We start from the raw sequence: 18,506 nt of genomic DNA, 5'->3' as shown, positions 1-18,506 counted from the left end.
TTTTGCATGTAGCGACCCAGTTTTCCCAGCACCATTTATTGAATAAACTTTCTTTGCTCCAATGCATAGTCTTTGCTCCTTTGTCAAAGATTAGTTGACCATAAACCTGTGGGTTTATTTCTGGATTTTCTATTCGATTCCATTGGTCTGTATGTCTGTTCTTGTTCCAATACCATGCGGTTTTGATGATTATGGCTTTGTAGTATAGTTTGAAGTCTGGGAGTCTGATGCCTCCATTCCCTTCTTTTTTTTTCAGGAGAGCTTTGGCTATTCGGGGTTTTTTGTGATTCCATATGAATTTCATCAATAATTGTTCTATTTCTTTGAAGAATGACATTGAAATTTTGATTGGAATAGCATTGAATCTGTATATTGCTTTTGGAAGGATGGCCATTTTAATAGTGTTTATTCTTCCAATCCATGAGCAGGGGATGTCTCTCCATTTCTTTGTGTCTTCTTCTATTTCTTTTAACAGTGTTTTATAGTTTTCTTTGTATAGGTCCTTTACCTCTTTTGTTAGATTTATTCCCAAATATTTGATTTTTTTTGTTTCAATAACAAAAGGGATGGTCTTTTTGATTTCTTCTTCTTCAGATTTATTGTTTGTGTATAGGAAGGCTACTGACTTTTGCGTGTTGATTTTGTATCCTGCCACTTTACTGAACTGATTGATGAGTTGAATTAGCTTTTCTGTGGAGTTTTTGGGGTTCTCTATGTATAATATCATATCGTCTGCAAATAGTGATAGTTTGACTTCTTCTTTTCCTATTTGGATTCCTTGGATGTCTTTCTCTTGTCTTATTGCCCTGGCTAGGACTTCCAGTATTATATTGAAAAGCAATGGTGAGAGTGGACATCCTTGTCTTGTTCCAGATCTTAATGGAATTGCTTTCAGCTTTTCACCATTGAGAATGATACTGGCTGTTGGCTTGTCATAGATGGCCTTTATGATGTTGAGGTATGTTCCTTGTATCCCAAGAATTTCAAGGGCTTTTATCATGAATGGGTGTTGCACTTTGTCGAAAGCTTTCTCAGCATCTATTGATATTATCATATGGTTTTTATATTTCTTTTTGTTGATGTGTTGGATAACGTTGATTGATTTTCGGATGTTAAACCATCCTTGTGCCCCTGGAATGAATCCAACTTGGTCGTGGTGAATTATCTTATGGATACATTGTTGGATTCTGATAGCTAAAATTTTATTGAGGATTTTTGCATCAGTGTTCATTAGGGAGATTGGCCTGTAGTTTTCCTTTTTTGTGTTGTCCTTGTTCGGTTTTGGTATTAGTGTAATGTTGGCTTCATAGAACGTGTTTGGTATTGTCCCTTCCTTCTCAATTTTTTGGAAGAGTTTGTGAAGGATAGGCACTAATTCGTCTCTGAATGTTTGGTAGAATTCATTTGTAAATCCATCAGGTCCTGGGCTTTTGTTTTTGGGGAGGTTTTTGATTACCATTTCAATTTCGCTAATTGTAATTGGTCTGTTTAGGTGTTCTATTTCTTCTTTATCTAGCTTTGGGTGATTGTAGAGTTGTAGGAATTTGTCCATCTCCTCTAGATTGTTAAACTTGTTTCCATATAACTGTTCATAGTAGTTACTGATTATTCTTTTGATTTCTGCTGTGTCCGTTGTGATTTCTCCTCTTTCATTGATGATCCTGTTTATTTGTGCTTTCTCCCTTTTTTCCTTTGTGAGCCTGGCTAGGGGTTTGTCTATTTTATTGATTTTTTCAAAGAACCAGCTCTTGGTTTCATTGATCTTTTGGATTGTTTTTTTAGTTTCAATTTCATTTATTTCTGCTTTGGTTTTTATTATTTCTTTTCTTCTACTGGTTTTGGGGTTTTTTTGTTGTTCTTTTTCTAGATCTTTGAGCTTCGAGATTAGGTTGTTTCTTTGCGTTCTTTCTTGTTTCTTGATGTGAGCTTCTATTGCTATATATTTTCCTCTTATTACTGCTTTTGCTGCATCCCATACATTTAGGATATTGGTGTCCTCCTTGTCGTTCAATTCAAAAAATTTTTTAATTTCTTCTTTGATCTCCTCATTAGTCCAATGGTCTTCCAGTAGTGTGGTTTTTAATCTCCATGAGGTAGGAAAGTTCCTTGCCTTCTTTTTATGGTTTATTTCTAGTTTGATGCCTTCATGGTCAGAAAAGATGGTTGATATGATTTCAATCTTGGTGTATCTGTTGATGTTTGTCTTGTGCCCCAGTATGTGATCGATCCTGGAGAATGATCCGTGTGTGCTTGAGAAAAATGTGTACTCCATTTTTTTGGGGTTTAGTGTTCTATAGATGTCTGTTAAGCCCAATTGCTCTAGGTCTTTATTTAGAGCTTTGGTTTCTTTACTTATTTTTTGTCTTGTTGATCTATCCATTGTTGATAGTGGTGTGTTGAAGTCTCCCACTACGTATGTGTTTTCTCTGATGTCTGTTTTCAGAGAGGACAACAGTTGTCTGATATATTTTGGTGCTCCTTCGTTTGGTGAGTATATGTTAATGAGTGTTATTTCTTCTTGAAGTATTGTCCCCTTGATCATAATGTAGTGACCATTGGGGTCTCTTTTTATCTTTTTGAGTTTGAAATCTGTTTTATCTGATATAAGTATAGCTGTTCCTGCTTTCTTTTTTGGTCCATTTGCTTGTAGGATTGTTTTCCATCCTTTAACTTTGAGCCTATTTTTATCTTTTGTAGCTAAATGTGTTTCCTGGAGACAGCAAAAGGTTGGGTTTTGTTTCTTAATCCAGGCTGCAACTCTGTGTCTTTTTATTGAAGAGTTTAGTCCATTTACATTTAGAGTTAATATTGATATGTTAACATCTGTATTTGCCATTGTGTTTGTCTTTCCTTTGATTTTATTTATTTATTCTTTTAATAACTTTTTTTTTTTTTTGGCCTTCTTTCATTGTTATTCGTCGCTCTGAGGTTCTGGCTTTAGGACTCCTTGTAGTATTTTTTGGAGTGGGGGTTTAGTTGCAATGAAATTCCGGAGTTTCTGTTTGTCTGGGAAGGTCCATATTCTTTCTTCAAAGAGGAAGGAGAGCTTTGCGGGATAGAGTATTCTTGGTTGGCATCTGTTTTCTTGGAGTCTGTTGACTATGTCCCTCCACTCTCTCCTTGCCCGTAGTGTTTCTTCGGAGAAGTCTGATGTCAGCCTGATTGGTTTTCCTTTGAATGTTATCTGTTTCTTCCCTCTTGCCAGCTTCATTATTTTTTCCTTGTCCTGGATTCTTGGGAGCTTTACTATTATGTGTCTTGCTGTATTTTTCCTTTCGTCGTGGAAGTTTGGTGTTCTTCTTGCTTCTTGTATATCAATTTTCAGCTCCTTCTTCACATTTGGGAAGTTCTCTTCAATTATCTCTTTGAATATTTTCTCTGTTCCTACATCTCTCTCCTCTCCTTCTGGTATTCCTATAACTCTTATATTTCCTTTCCTCATGGAGTCAGATAGTTCCCGAAGTCTTTCTTCGTTCTTTTTCCTTCGTACTTCTCTTTCCTTTTCTGTTTTGGTTCTTTTTATTTCTGTGTCTTCAAGATTACTTATTCGTTCTTCCATTTCATCTATTCTGCTTTCATTGCTTTTCCCAGAATTCTTTAGTTCTTCCATTAATTCTTTGATCTCCTGCATTTCTTTTACTTCCCTCTTTAGGGACTCAATTTCTTTCTTCTGACCATTGTTTTCCCTCTCTAGGGACTCAATTGCATTCTTCTGATCGTTGATTATTTTTCCCTTATCATTGTTTTCCTTTATGACTTCTGTCAGTTTTTTAATCACGGCAATTTTAAATTCTCTTTCTGGAAGGCTCAGAAATTCTTCCAAGTTATTGTCGTTGCAATCTGGGGGCTGGCTTTCTTTTTGTGGTGTGCTTTTTCTCTGGAGAGTTGCTAGGTTGCGTGTGGTTCTTCTCCTCCCTACTGTCTGTTTTCTAATTTGCCGTATGCGTTGGGACACTGTGTTGTTGGGACTTGCCGGCATCTTGGGTGGGCTTCTCTGTTCCCCTCTGGTTCTTCCAGGAGTCATCTGTCAGTTTCAAGCAGCCTTTACTGGAGAAAGGTCCCTGTTCTAAAATGCCGATGTGGGGACACACTCCCCTGTGCGCCTGGTCTGCCCCGGCGGTGGGTTCCTGCTCCCCTCTGGGCTTGGACTGCAGGCCAGAGGGGGTCTGGCGTGGGCAAACTTCCCCCGCTCACCTCTGGCTCCTGAGGAAGCCTTCTGCAGGTAGTCTTTACTGAAGAAATGTCCCTGTTCTAAAATGGTGATGTGGGACACACTCCCTGCGCTTCTGGTCTCAGGTACACTCTTCTGCGCGCCTGGTCTGCCCCGGCTGTGGGTGCTCGCTCTCCCTGTGGGCTCAGACTACTTGTTCAGAAGGGGCCCGGTGTGGGCTAACTCCCCAGCTGGCCACTAGCTCCTTCAGTAGCCTGTGCTGGGGTCAAGACGCTAGGTGGCACCAGAGATCTCTCCTAGAGCCCTTGGGGAGCTGATTTTCCACCCCGTGGGACAGGGAGCAGAGCGGGGATGGTAGGGTACACCTCAACGGCTTTGGGGTGCTGTGTCTGCCTTGTGCCCCACCGTCGTGGGGAACCCACGCCCCTAATTTCGTGCCCCGGGTCTCAGTTCCAAAGCCCTCAGTTCCAGGACGCGGGCTGTAGCCCAGATCAGTGGCGCGGGAATGGCGCCTTTTGAATCCCACTCCCCTGCCTGGGTGCCTTGTTCCTGCTCACTCAGGGAGGGCCTCCGCCCGGGTCTCAGTTCCAAAGCCCTCAGTTCCAGGACGCGGGCTGTAGCCCAGATCAGTGGCGCGGGAATGGCGCCTTTTGAATCCCGCTCCCCTGCCTGGGCGCCTTGTTCCTGCTCACTCAGGGAGGGCCTCCGCCCGGGTCTCAGTTCCAAAGCCCTCAGTTCCAGGACGCGATCAGTGGTGCGGGAATGGCGCCTTTTGAATCCCGCTCCCCTGCCTGGGCGCCTTGTTCCTGCTCACTCAGGGAGGGCCTCCGCCCGGGTCTCAGTTCCAAAGCCCTCAGTTCCAGGACTCGGGCTGTAGCCCAGATCAGTGGCGCGGGAATGGCGCCTTTTGAATCCCGCTCCCCTGCCTGGGCGCCTTGTTCCTGCTCACTCAGGGAGGGCCTCCGCCCGGGTCTCAGTTCCAAAGCCCTCAGTTCCAGGACGCGGGCTGTAGCCCAGATCAGTGGCGCGGGAATGGAATGGCGCCTTTTGAATCCCGCTCCCCTGCCTGGGCGCCTTGTTCCTGCTCACTCAGGGAGGGCCTCCGCCCGGGTCTCAGTTCCAAAGCCCTCAGTTCCAGGACGCGATCAGTGGTGCGGGAATGGCGCCTTTTGAATCCCGCTCCCCTGCCTGGGCGCCTTGTTCCTGCTCACTCAGGGAGGGCCTCCGCCCGGGTCTCAGTTCCAAAGCCCTCAGTTCCAGGACGCGGGCTGTAGCCCAGATCAGTGGCGCGGGAATGGCGCCTTTTGAATCCCGCTCCCCTGCCTGGGCACCTTGTTCCTGCTCACTCAGGGAGGGCCTCCGCCATCTCCCCGCAAGCCTAGGTCGCAGGCGCAGGGGCCTGGGCAGCTGCAATCCGAGCGCCACTTTCGCGCAAGCTTACCGGGCGGCCAGGGCTGTGTGCTGGTGCTGGTCTCCTCCTGGTGGGCGGGGCTCTCTTTAATGGCGCGTGGAGCTCACCTCCGCGGTGGATCCTGCAGGGTTCGCCTCAGCTCCCGTTCACGGGGTGTGGTGGCTGAAATAGTTCCTTTCCACTCACAGTCCCGCTTGCTGCATCCGTTTTTCTTGTTGGGCGTTTTGGTTTGTTGTTTCCCTCGTCTCTGCCGGTCGGAGAGTGCCGCCTCTGTGGGCGGGGGAGGGGAGCAGGGTTCTGCGCTTCCCTCCCTTCTGGTCCTCTTTTATGGCAACTTTCTTCTTCGGGCAGTTTGCTGGAGTCGTCCGTTTATCTTCCGTGTCCCAGTTCTCACTGGGACCTGCCGCTTTTCCTCCCTATTAACTTTTTTTAATGGGAGATCTTACTCGCAGCGTCTCCTCGCCGCCATGTTGCTCCGCCCCTCTCCCATATTGTTTTATTCTTTTAATGACAGCATTAACCTCCTGAATACGCCTGGATACAGAAATGCAAGGACATTTTGCAGTGAGACTCATGTCTCACTAGATGTCCTACATTTAAGGATAGTTATCAATTAATCAGTGCAAGAGTGATATTGAACAGTCTTGATTCCAAAGAAAAATCTGTGCTGAAGTGCTTTATTCAGTGACAAAGATGATTAGTGGTAGATTGCAAATAAGTTTCTTGATTCCCAAACTGAAATATAGTTTTATAACATGATCCCTAAACATGACAAAATCCTACTGCCCCACATGGGATTTGTTTAGAATTATTTTTGTTTACAACTATTTTTCTACCACGTCTCCCTATGGTGACACTTACAAGAGGGCTGGTCATTGGTGATGATAGGTCTGGGAATACAAAGTTTAGGAGACATTTTAGAATAAAAAGTCTAGCAGCATAAATGTCTTTTTAATTAAACTGAGTAATTTTAAATCTTTTAGTGATGTTAATTAGCATTCATGAATCTGGCAGCATCCAGTCTAGCAAATAGAAAGCTACTCTTGGGAGTTGTACAAAATGAAAGCTTTTTATAGGCAGAAGGGAGCAAGCCAAGGAAGTAGCTAGCAAAAAGTAAGCTGATTTCAGGCAAGGTCACCTTCCTGTGGGAGTAGGCAGGAGTCTATCAGGAGTATTACCTCTCTAGAGCTGACCAGGTAATTCCAGATTAACTGGTTTAAGACTCCACTCTGGGGGGAGGTATAAATTGTAGTTAAATTAGGTATTAAGTCTCAGTTTGTCAACATGGGTGTAATACAAGTGATCCCATTTGGGGGCTGTTATTTCTTTTTTAATTTTGTTTTAAAAAGATTTGAAGATTTCCATTATCATTTTTTACAGATTCACTAGTATCTCCCCCCACCTTAAGTCCTTCTCCTTCCCCTTTCCTCTTACCCTCAGAAACCTCAGTTAATTTATTAGTGTCCACTAGATGGTACATGTATTTTGCATTGTCAAATCATGCAGTTTGTAAACATCCAATATTTATCTTCATTCTGTCTTTCTTCACCACATGTAATTCCCTTGAGCTCTTTTGTTGTTACTGTGAATAGTAACATTTCATCTTTCATTATGACTGAATAACATTTCACTGTGTGTATATACCACATCTTTTAATCTAATCCTCTATCAACAAACACAGGTTGTTCCCATCCCCTAGTTAATATAAATAATGTTGAGCAGACATTACACAATATATAATTTTTTGATTTAATGGTTTTGTATTTTCCAGATAGATACCCAAGAGTGGGATTGCTGGGTCAATTGGCATTTTCAATTTTTACTTTTTAAGGTAAGTTCAGATTGCTCTCTAAAATGGCTGTGCCAAGATTTTGGCAAAAAGTAACCCTCTTACACTGCTGGTGGGAATGTAGGCTGCTCTAACCCCTACAAAAAAACAAAGTGGAGATTCCTGAAAAGATTAAAAATGGATCTGCCACACCATCCAGCAATCCCACTCCTGGGAATCTACCCAAAGAACACAAAAGCACTAATTTGAAAGAAAACCTGCATTCCTGTATTCATTGTAGCACTATTTACAACAGCCAAGATATGGAAACAACCTACATGTCCCAAACCAGACAAACAGATCAAGAAGATGAGGTCCATACACACAATGGAATAATACTAAGCAATCAAAATAAATGAGCTGATGCCATCTGTTGCAACATGGATGGAGCTGAAAGGGATTGCACTAAATGAAATAAGCTAGAAGGAGAAAATTAAATACTGGATGGTGTCACTTATATGTGGAATACAGGCAAACCAAACAAAGGGTTAAGCAAAGACAAACTTTAAAGCCAACCATTAAAAATGGACCATAGATCTGAGGCACCCAAGAGGGGAGCAGGAGAGGAATGTAGACAGAGAGGGATGAGAAGGGGGAGCACAATGGACTGTGGGGAAGGGTGCTTTGGTGGTGAGAGAGCTGCGATGACCCCAAACCTGAAATGAAAGTATGAGGACAAATCAGTGGCATCTATGAAGCATTTCACTGGAAATGGTTGCTAGAAGATAACAATTTGTTTTCAGTGATTTAAATACACAAAGAGGGCCTCCCCTCCCCTGGTGGTGCAGACAGTTGAGCACAGCGCTATGAAGCGTCTGCAGCACAGCTGGCCGGTGAAGAGTCCCACATGGCGTGGCAGACCTCTCCTATCTCGCCTGCTGCTCCCTCAGCAGTGTATTTCATCATTCTGCCTGTTCTGTTACCTGCTTTGTCTCTCTCACCCTTCTGCGCATCTAGCCTGTACCCTGGTTCTTGTATAAATAGATAACCAAATAACTAAATAAACAAACAAACAAACAAAGGTGCATGAGGTGTTATTATGCTAAATATGTAATTAAAATTTGTATTACAAATGCTACTTTAGTGAAAAACTGATTTTAAAAGCCGATGATATTTCCTGTAAGGTCATTGCTGTCATGTATTAGATGATAACTTTTTCTAATTTTGAAATCTACATGTTTTAATAGAGAATGATCCAAAATGTTTTTAAGGTCAAACTGACTACATGTTGATTTTTAAAATGCAAGCAAAGGGTTTTATTATATTATACTACCAGGGTGATTAAAAATATCATTAAATCAGCACAAACTCACACCAAAAAAATGGTTGCACTAACTTACATTCCCATCAAAAACAGTATGATAAAGTTCTTCGTTCTCTGTATCCTCTCCAGCAACTGTTATTGAGGGTCTTTTTAATATGTGCCATTCTCACGGGTATGAGATGGTATCTTGTGGTTTTGACTTACATCTTCCTTATTAAAGGCAAAGACATGTGTCTTTGGTTCTGGATATCCTCTTCATGAAAAGTCTGTCACTGTTGCTCTTTTGTTCACTGTTGTTTTTGTATTGTTAAATTGAATACTTATATATGTATGTGTGTGTATATATAATATATATATGTCTTGGAAGTATGTATCTTGGATATATATATGATATTAATTTCTTGTCAATTGTGTAATATGTAAATATTTTATACCATTCAATGGGTTTTTTTTTAATCTACATATATTTTATTTCATTGTGTAAAGTTTTTTAATTTGAGGTAATTCCAAATGTTTATTTTTCCTTTTATTTCCTTTGCTAGAGGACTAATTTCCTCTAATATCCCTGTCACAGATGTAATGAAATGTTTTTTCATATACTTTATTGTTGCAAGTCATATCTAAATTTAATCTACTTTGAATTTTTTTGTGCATGGAGTCAGAGAATATTTTAATTTGGTTTGTTTTCATGGGGCCATCCAGTGAGAGACTCCATTAGCTAGAATCTCTCCTTTTCCAACTGCATGTTTGAGGCTCCCTTATCAAGAATTAAATATTGATATGCATATTTGACATGTGCACACAAACACATGCACACAAACACACTCTGGGCTTTTGAATCTGTTCCATGGACCCATGTGCTTATGTTTAGGGCACAATTACTTTGGCTTCTTTAAATATCACCTGCCATTCCCTTCTTTCCTATAAGATTTCTATTGAAATTCCATGGACAGTTTTATGGGTGTTCCCTTGTAGGTTACTCTACTTTTTCTTTATGTTTTTATTTTCTTTTCTTGTCATTGGCTTTCAACACTTCAGTTAAAATGTGTCTTGGAGTGTCAATCTGGTATTATTTTGTTTGGAACTCTTTGGGCCTCTTGGATCAGGATGTCTGGTTCATTTCCTGTACTGAGGTAGTACTCAGCAATTATTTCTTAAAATAAGTTTTCAATGCCTTTCTCTTTCTCATTACCTACTAGGAACCCCATGATAGGGATATTGTTTCTCTTTCAGATATCACAAAGCGCTCCTACCCTGTTTTCATTTTTTTTAATTCTTTTTTCTTTGTTCTGTTTGTATACTCTCTACTACTGTCATTCAAGTTCACTGAGTGTCTCTATTACTACCTTTTTTTTTAATTCCATGATAGATTTTCAGAATCCATTCATTCTATTTGCAGCAGTCTCATATTTTCTGTATTTATTTTGTTCCTGTTTTTAATCATCCATTATTTACCTAATTCATTATGTCTCTTTTTTAGCATGCATAGTAAATATTCTAATTGGGATAAAATCACAGGCTCACAATACCATCTTGAGAAAATAAAATTACCAAAAAGTAAGAAAAATTCTGAATATGACATATTATTCCAAAAGTAAGAAAAATTCTGAATATGACTTAATATTATTTTATACAGGAATTAAAATTAAAATGTTACCTATATATTGTGGTAGAATAACAAGGAAATTGTCATTTTAATTTTTCTCTTTCCCAGCCTCTTCTTCACCTCTGTTCCTTCCTCCCACAATCACTGCATGCTCAGTATATTCATTGGCACTGGGAATTAGCCAGAAACAAATCAGCAGGAACAAGCCAGTGATGGCCTTTGATCTCTTGCATGTTTGCTATTGTAGGGAAGACATATTAAACAGCTAATTTTAAGTCTGAATCATATAATTAAGTATAAGTACAGAGAAATCTATTTTACACAAAAATAACCATAAGTAACCTTAGTTTAAGTCACCATTGCTAGTCTCAGCACCACCCATAAAAATATCCCATCTCCTGTCATAGATGGCATCTAATACTGCTAATCACATCTAGAAAGTTCCTCATAGAGCTAATCCAATAGTGATAGGCATTACTAGCATGACTGCTAGTTTTGATTAGTACAAGTTTTTAATCTTTATTATCTTAAGGGTCAAAGGAATCCTCTTCTCTCCAAATGAGAAACATTTAAGTGTTTCTTTCTTTAAATTTTATAGTTAACATATACATTATTCTGAAATATTTCAGCTCAAAAAAGTTTTGTTAGAATGCATTTATAAAGGAACTTATATAAACTTGTACGTTATATAAGTTTCTGCAGTGGTTTCCTGGAACTGCCTTAACAAGGTACTGCAAACTAGATGTTTTAGAACAACAGAAATGGTTGCCTTTCAGCTCTGGACCTTTACAATCCTCTTCTGTGGTCTCCTTCCTGCATCCCTTTTTTGGAGACAATAATAATTACATTTAGGACCTACCCAGATAATTAGGAATAGTCTCTCCATTTCAAGGTCTTCAATGTAATACCATCTACAAAATCCTTTAACCACATAAAGTAACATGCACAAGATCAAGTGAGAACCTGGATGTCACTGGGTTCATTTTTCAGACTGTCACGCTTACGCCATTTTACCCTTGCCTTTCCAGGAATAGTGTACACATTTCCCCTCTTCTGGAAGTATTCTTACATACTGTTATCCCTCATTACTACCCCCAGCTACTCCCAACTGCGTTATCACACAGGTTATCAGTTGTTTGTGTTAGGCTGAAACTGAGGGGCTCTCAAGACACAGGACTTTTGGTGCTCAAAGTAGGAAATTTCCAGGCAAATCACGATGAATCAGTTACCCTATATATATTCCCTCCCCCCACACACCTTCTCTGCAGCCCCATCATACTCGAAAATAATTTACAATTCCTGGTTTGTTGTTTTTCTCCCTTGGTAGGTTATGTGCTTCTTTTATATTTTTGATACTCAAGTCTCCCTTCCTCGCACTTGACAGATGCTCCATAAGTGAATTGATGATAGGGGAGGACCCCTAATTGATCATCGCAGAGGACCCCTGCAACAGCAGACAGCACAGGCAAAATGCAAATTTTCCATCCCGTGACTGGAACCAGACCAAACAGAACACTAAATAAAAGGATAATGTGCTGTGTTCTTTGGGATATTTTCTTTCCTTTTCTTATCTACATTTGCAAATTTAAGCTAGATGCATTTATTTGCAAGAATCCAAAGATTCATGTTTCTTTACAGACCACTCTGTCTTCAAACATTGGCTCTACTCTTTACAGCTGATTGCCTCAATATTTTTTTGTATCGCCTATGTCTTAAATACCCTTTGCCATAAGCAAGGCAGATTATAAATGACTGCATTCTAAGAGTTTTATAACATTTCTTTTATCTCTTAAATGCCGATAAAGTTGACACATTCTGAGAATTAAAACAAAAAAGCTCCATTAACTGGAGCACTAGATGTGTGACTCGCTCTTAGTTACTCTCCAGTCAACTTTGCCCTGCAACTTAGCCAGAGTTAATGGAAATGCAACTGAGGTTAATATTAATGATTGTTGTAGATGACATCATTTAGTCAGAGCCGCTAGATGAGTCCTGGCTGAGAGGAAAAAAAAAATCTTTTTTACTGCTGAGTAATGAATACGTCCTTGCCCCAGTGCCAAGTATGCCTAATTGCTTGTGAACAACAGCTTGAATGGAAACACTGGACAGGGTAAGGGAAGGAGGACAAGAAAGAATTAAATGTACATCTTGCCTTGTTCATATTTTTAAAAGACAAGAAGTGGAAAATCAGAAACTATTTTGGATATATGCAAAACAAAAACTGTAAAAAGATTAGGTTTTCCTGATGAATGAGAAAATAAAACAAGAAACTTCTAAATGAAGATCAATTATATATTATTGCTATATCTTTAGATCTGTAATGATAATCTAGGCACTTTCTATAGAATTAAATCAGATCAACCAAAGTAAACAATCCAACACAAACAAAATTACAGGGAAATATAATGCTACAGTAAAAATATAGGTATGTTTTAGTTTGTAAAAGTATTTTAAACCCTGGGCCTCCCCTGGTGGTGCAGCGGTTGAGCGCTGGGCTGTGAGGCTGCCCGCAGCCTCTGCAGCTCCGATTCATTCCCCAGCCGCCAGCAAGGGTCCCACAAAAAAAAAAAAGTATTCAAAACCCTGCTTAAGGTTTATAAATATTTTGTAGTGTATGATAAAGAGTGAAAGCCTTTAATGACACTCCTTAAGAATATTATCTCTAAACATAATAAATATATAAAATGTTGACTATTACAGCTAAAACAAATTAACTTAAATTCTCCCTGGATGTGAATGCTCCATAAGGGGTTGTGACAGTGAGTGAATGATCCATCCAAACGCAGCAACCAAAGCCCTGATTTGAATCCTGGTTTTACGTTTACCCATTATTTCCCCGTAAGTCACACTAGCTATTACTTTATGTCTTCACTCACTGAAGAGTTTGATTGCTTTTTTTTACTACCTGTTGAGCAGCAAAGCTGAATTTTAAAACTTGTTATAGAGAGATAACCAGTTGTCCTCCTTTTGTGCTGTGCATCTATCTGGCCATTGAGCTACTGCAAAGGAAAGAGAAAAGTGCCCACTTCCCTTCCGCAGGGCCTGGCTTTCTGGTTACTCTCCCCATTGGATTAAAATAAAAATTTGAGATTTGTGAAGCTGGCTTAGATCTAACCATGAAAGATAGCATCTAACCATGAAAGAAATTGCAAAGCTTGACCAAGGTCATGTTAAATGTTAACTTCTACCAGGAAATAGGGCTGAAATGTTGGCACATAATACGGGAACGTCGTATTTCAAGTGCACAATCACTGGCTTCTGTTGTGCTTACAGAACACAGGGCGACATTCATGATCCAAAGTGGCTAAAATCCACAACTAATTTTTTTCTGTTTTGAGAATTTTTGTTCTTTTTATTCTTTCGCTTTCTGACTCTAACTAGGTGGCTAGATTATGTATCTGAGTTGCTAATATCTCATCTTAGAGCTTTATAATTTTAAGTTTTATAATTTAGAAAATAATTATCACAGTCACAGAGCTGATTAGTTTTAGGTGGCCAGGTCTCCTGACTTCCTAGAATATATACAATCCTATTTCTCCATGTTACTCACTCCAAATAAAGTGAATGTCACTTTTTATTATTTATTTATTTATTTATTTATTTATGCATTAAAGAGCTGGGGTGCAGGCCAGAGGTATGGGGGTGAGAGGATTCACAAGAGACAGAGTGGGGAGCAGAACAGGTAGATAGACTGAAATACACTGCTGAGGGAAGCAGGGGGCGAGTCAGGAGAGGTCTGCTGTGCCATGTGGTTTAGCTCCTTGGTGGAAAATCGAACTTGTGCTGCAGTGGCTGCTAATAGCTTCTTAGTGCTGAAACTTAACCCCTTGCACCACCAGGGAGGTCCCTGTGAATGCTCCTTTTTTAATATACCATTCACAATAATTTAGGGGATTAAATGATTATATATATATATGTTATATAATACTCAGGTTTTTATTTATTTTTTAATTTTATTTATTTTTTACTTTTTTTCCATGTCCATATTTCCTGGGTTATTTCTATTTTTTTAATTTTTATTATTATTTTTAAAATTTTATATATTTTTACATCACTTTTCATTTTTGCACAATGTATGTACGCATTTTCATCTTGGTTATAGTCCCCATAAAATTCCCACCCCAACCCAAATGCCCAAAAATAGATGACTGGGGGGCATCCCTAGTGGCACAGCGGGTTGAGCGCTGTGCTGTGAAGCTGTCTGCAGCCTCTGCAGTGTGGATTCAATTCCTGGCCGGCCAGGGAGAAACCCACATACTGTGGCAGACCTCCCCTGCCTCGCCCACTGCTCCTCTCAGTGTCTTAGGTCTGTCTGCCTGCTCTGCTGCCTGCTCTCTCTAGTGAATTCTCTCACCCTCCCATGCCTCTGACTTGTACCCCCTTCTTGTATAAATAAATAAATCTTTAAAAAAAAATAGATGACTGTATCAAGAAGACGTGGTACATATACACAATGGAATATTACTCAGCAATCAAAAAAGATAAACTCATGCAATTTGCAGCAACATGGATGGAGCAGGAAGGGATCATGCTCAGCCAAATAAGCCAGAAAGAAAAAGAAAAATACCTGATGGTCTCACTCATAGCAGGAATTTAGAAAACCTAAATAAGGGACCAGGAAAAAGACTAATTACAATAAAGTAAAAATCAAAATCAACAAGCAACTATAAACCAGAGACACACTGGGGTGAGGAGGCAGAGGGGAGGAGGGAGTAGGATTTCTTTATAATTTTTAAACCTCATAATTCCAAATACATAAGACTGAAAAATTAAGGATTTATTGTAGATCTGTAATAATTATAAATTAGAATTATAGTGCCATAATTTTGTACCTTTCTATGTTTAAAAGGTATTGATATCCAGTAATGAACTAATTTTTTCTTTAGTGTCTGAAAATACGTTTTTTATTTTATTGAGATATAGTTAGCATATAACATTATATTAGCTTCAGATATTCAATATTTTATATTTTGCAAAATGATCACTGCAATAAATCTAAATATGTGTCACCATATATATATAGTCACAAAATTTTATTTCTTGTAATGAGAACTGTTATGATCTGTTCTCTCCACAACTTTTGCAACACAGTATTATTAACTGTAGTTGTCATGCTGTATATTACATCCCCAATGAATTTCTTTTTTTTCTATTTTAAGATTTATTTATTTATGCATACAAGAACTGGGGTACAGGCCAGAGGGGCATGGAGTGGGAGGATTCACCAAAGACAGAGTGGGGGACAGATAAGGCAGATTAACTGAAATAGACTGCTGAAGGGAGCAGCGGGCGAGTGAGGAGAGGTCTCTGCACCATGTGGGTAGCTCCTTGGCCAGGGATCGAACTTGTGCTGCAGTGGCTATGGAAAGCTTCATAGGTTGTGTCTTAACCCATGCACCACCAGGGAGGCCTTCCATTGAATTTCTTTCAAGAAAGATTACTCAGTAATGAACTAATTTTATCAAAATTTCAGGTGATGCAAAATCAATGCTTTAAAATTATTTTATAATGAAGTTAATTAGGAACCATTATGTAAAATCACATGGCATAATTATCACAAAAAAGAAAAAAATATAAATGCTTAGTTAAAAGATTTATTGACACTATTGCAAAATAATATTACTAATATCTGGTGGTAACATTATGGTACCTTTTTCCATGTATTTCCTATAATTTGTCTTTTTTTTAAATGTTCATACATTGATAATCTTTTCATGTATTTCATATATGAAATACATATTCATATTTTCATATATATTTGAGATTTTTATAAACTTTTTATAAACATAAGAATCAACTATATTTTTAAACCAAAGAATAAAAATAAGTCCAATATTGTATTTGTGTTAATATATTATGCCGGCATGCTCTTAAATTTCTTTCTAAATAACACAGCTATATCCATTCAAATAAATTGACATTTTCATTTTGGCTTTTCTCAGTTGACTGGTTTGATAAAAATCCAAATTACATGCTGTTGAGTACATTCATTGTCACACATAATCCTATTCTGAAATTAAAGAAACAAACAGATATAAACATTGAGGAACTTTAACTTTGGGGAGGATGGAAAGCAACATCCCTTAATCAACATTTTCTAAAATGTATGTGCCAGAAATCATAATGACACAAAAGGAATATGATGTCAGACATTTCAGCAAGTAACACTCTGCACTTCAGAAACACTTCTACTTAGAGAAGACCTTCCACTTAAGTGGATGTGTACTTTCTGTTTTCACAATGCAACATAAGAGATTGTTATAAAAGTATATTCAATAGTTTTTAATGTTTTAATGTAAATAAATATCAAGCTTATTTTTGAGTTAATAGAACTTAGAAATTAGATAGGAAAATCATATATTTTATATCCCATCCCAAGAATTAGTTTTAAAATGAAAATATGTGCAAAATATATAAAATTATAAAAAGGGAAAATATGCTGTGAATAGCCAAAACTTGGCAATTCATTGGTTTGGATGATTCAAAAGTCAAGATGGGGGCGCTTCCTGGTGGCACAAGGGGTGAAACTCTCTGCAGCTGCTGTAGCAAGCGTTAGATCCCCGGCCAGGGAACTACCCTCATGGTGCAGCAGACCTCTCCTCACTTGCCCGCTGCTCCCCTTAGCAGTGTATTTCAGTCAATCTGCCTGTTCTGTTCCCCACACTGTCTCTGGTGAATCCTCTCACCCCTCACCCCCCCTACCCGACACCTCTGGCCTGTACCCCAGTTCTGGTATGCATAAATAAATAAATCTTTAAAAAAATGTCAAGGGGAGTGCTGGCTTCAGTTATAGCTGAATCCAGGAATCCACATGATGCCACCAAATTCAGGTCTTTCTCCATCATCTGAATCCGCTCTTTTCTATTTTTAATTGTTATTCAAAATTCTCAGCTACAAACAATAGAAATCAATTATAGCTAGTTTAAGCAGAAAAATAATTTATTAAAGAAATTTAACTAACTCATGGCATCTTCAGAAAGACTTGAGTCAAATTTGGATACATGTAGCCAGAAACACAACTCCAAATCACATTAAGATCCACCAGAGACACCAATGCCAGCATAACTGAATCCAAGAGTTCTAATCCCAGGCACTGGATTTTCCTGCCAGAACCATTGCTGCTGGTGTTTCTAGAAATGGGATAAAGCTGCCACTGCCTTCTCAGAATGTAGTCCTTCTTAACTCATGGAGTTCTCATTGAAAGTTTGGCAGCAGTGGGTCCAACTGGCAGTGCCTATAATACACATATCCCAGAGCAAGAAAAACTAGCATGATGAGAATCTATCTTTTGCAGAGGAAAGTGGTCTCATAAGTTGGAGAAATCTTCAACACAGAAAAGTTGTTCAAAGATCCGAATAGCCCAAAAGAATAACAAATACATGCATGGCTTTTATTTTTTACGCCTTCTATGCTGCCAAACTACCAGCCACTCCAGAATTACACCTCTCCAGATTTCTATCTTACAAAGAAAATGTCTGTGCTTTCTTCAACAGATCTGGAAAAACACTTTCTCTCGCTGGCTCTATTAATGTGTCCTGCCCTGTCTGAATCAATTACATGGTCTGGAGAATATACTGCTTTGATTGGCCAACAGTGAATCACACAACCTCTCCTAAAGCTGGAAATGAAGTCACGACTACTTAAAGAATTTGATGTTCTTGTCCTAAGAGCAGAGAAGATATGGTTCTCCAGAAAGAAGTTGCTACATGATTTCTGGAAGAGTGAATGGGTGGAAGGCAAAAGGAAGCAGGAACAACATATGTGTCTTACAAACGTTTTGATACCCAACTTAATTTCTTAGCACATCGACAATGAAACAAAATTGCCTGGTCAAATCATGTGTACTGATTTGGATGATCTTTGGTCATTCTAATAATAATAATTACAGTAATAGTAACAATAATATTAGCCTAATACTTGTATGGTACTAGGCTGTACTAGGTTATTACCTAGGCTTGATCTAAGTTACCATATAGCTGCGTATTCCTCAATGACCATAGGTTATGTATTACTATTACATCCATTTTATAAATGAAGGGGCTGAGGTACAGAATGTTAAATAATTTTATCAAATTCAACAGTTGGCTGAATAGAATCACTGGAATTTGGTTGTTTTTTTTTTTTTTTTTGGCAGGACTTAATGTTTTTTTTTTTTTAAATAAATTTCATTTTTATATTCCCCATACAATTGCAATTCCCTCACTTTGACCCCAATCCCACCCTTCC

Source organism: Talpa europaea (genome assembly GCF_964194135.1).
Source record: "Talpa europaea genome assembly, chromosome: 5".
Lineage (NCBI taxonomy): Eukaryota > Metazoa > Chordata > Mammalia > Eulipotyphla > Talpidae > Talpa > Talpa europaea.
Note: the sequence above shows the minus strand (reverse complement) of the source record.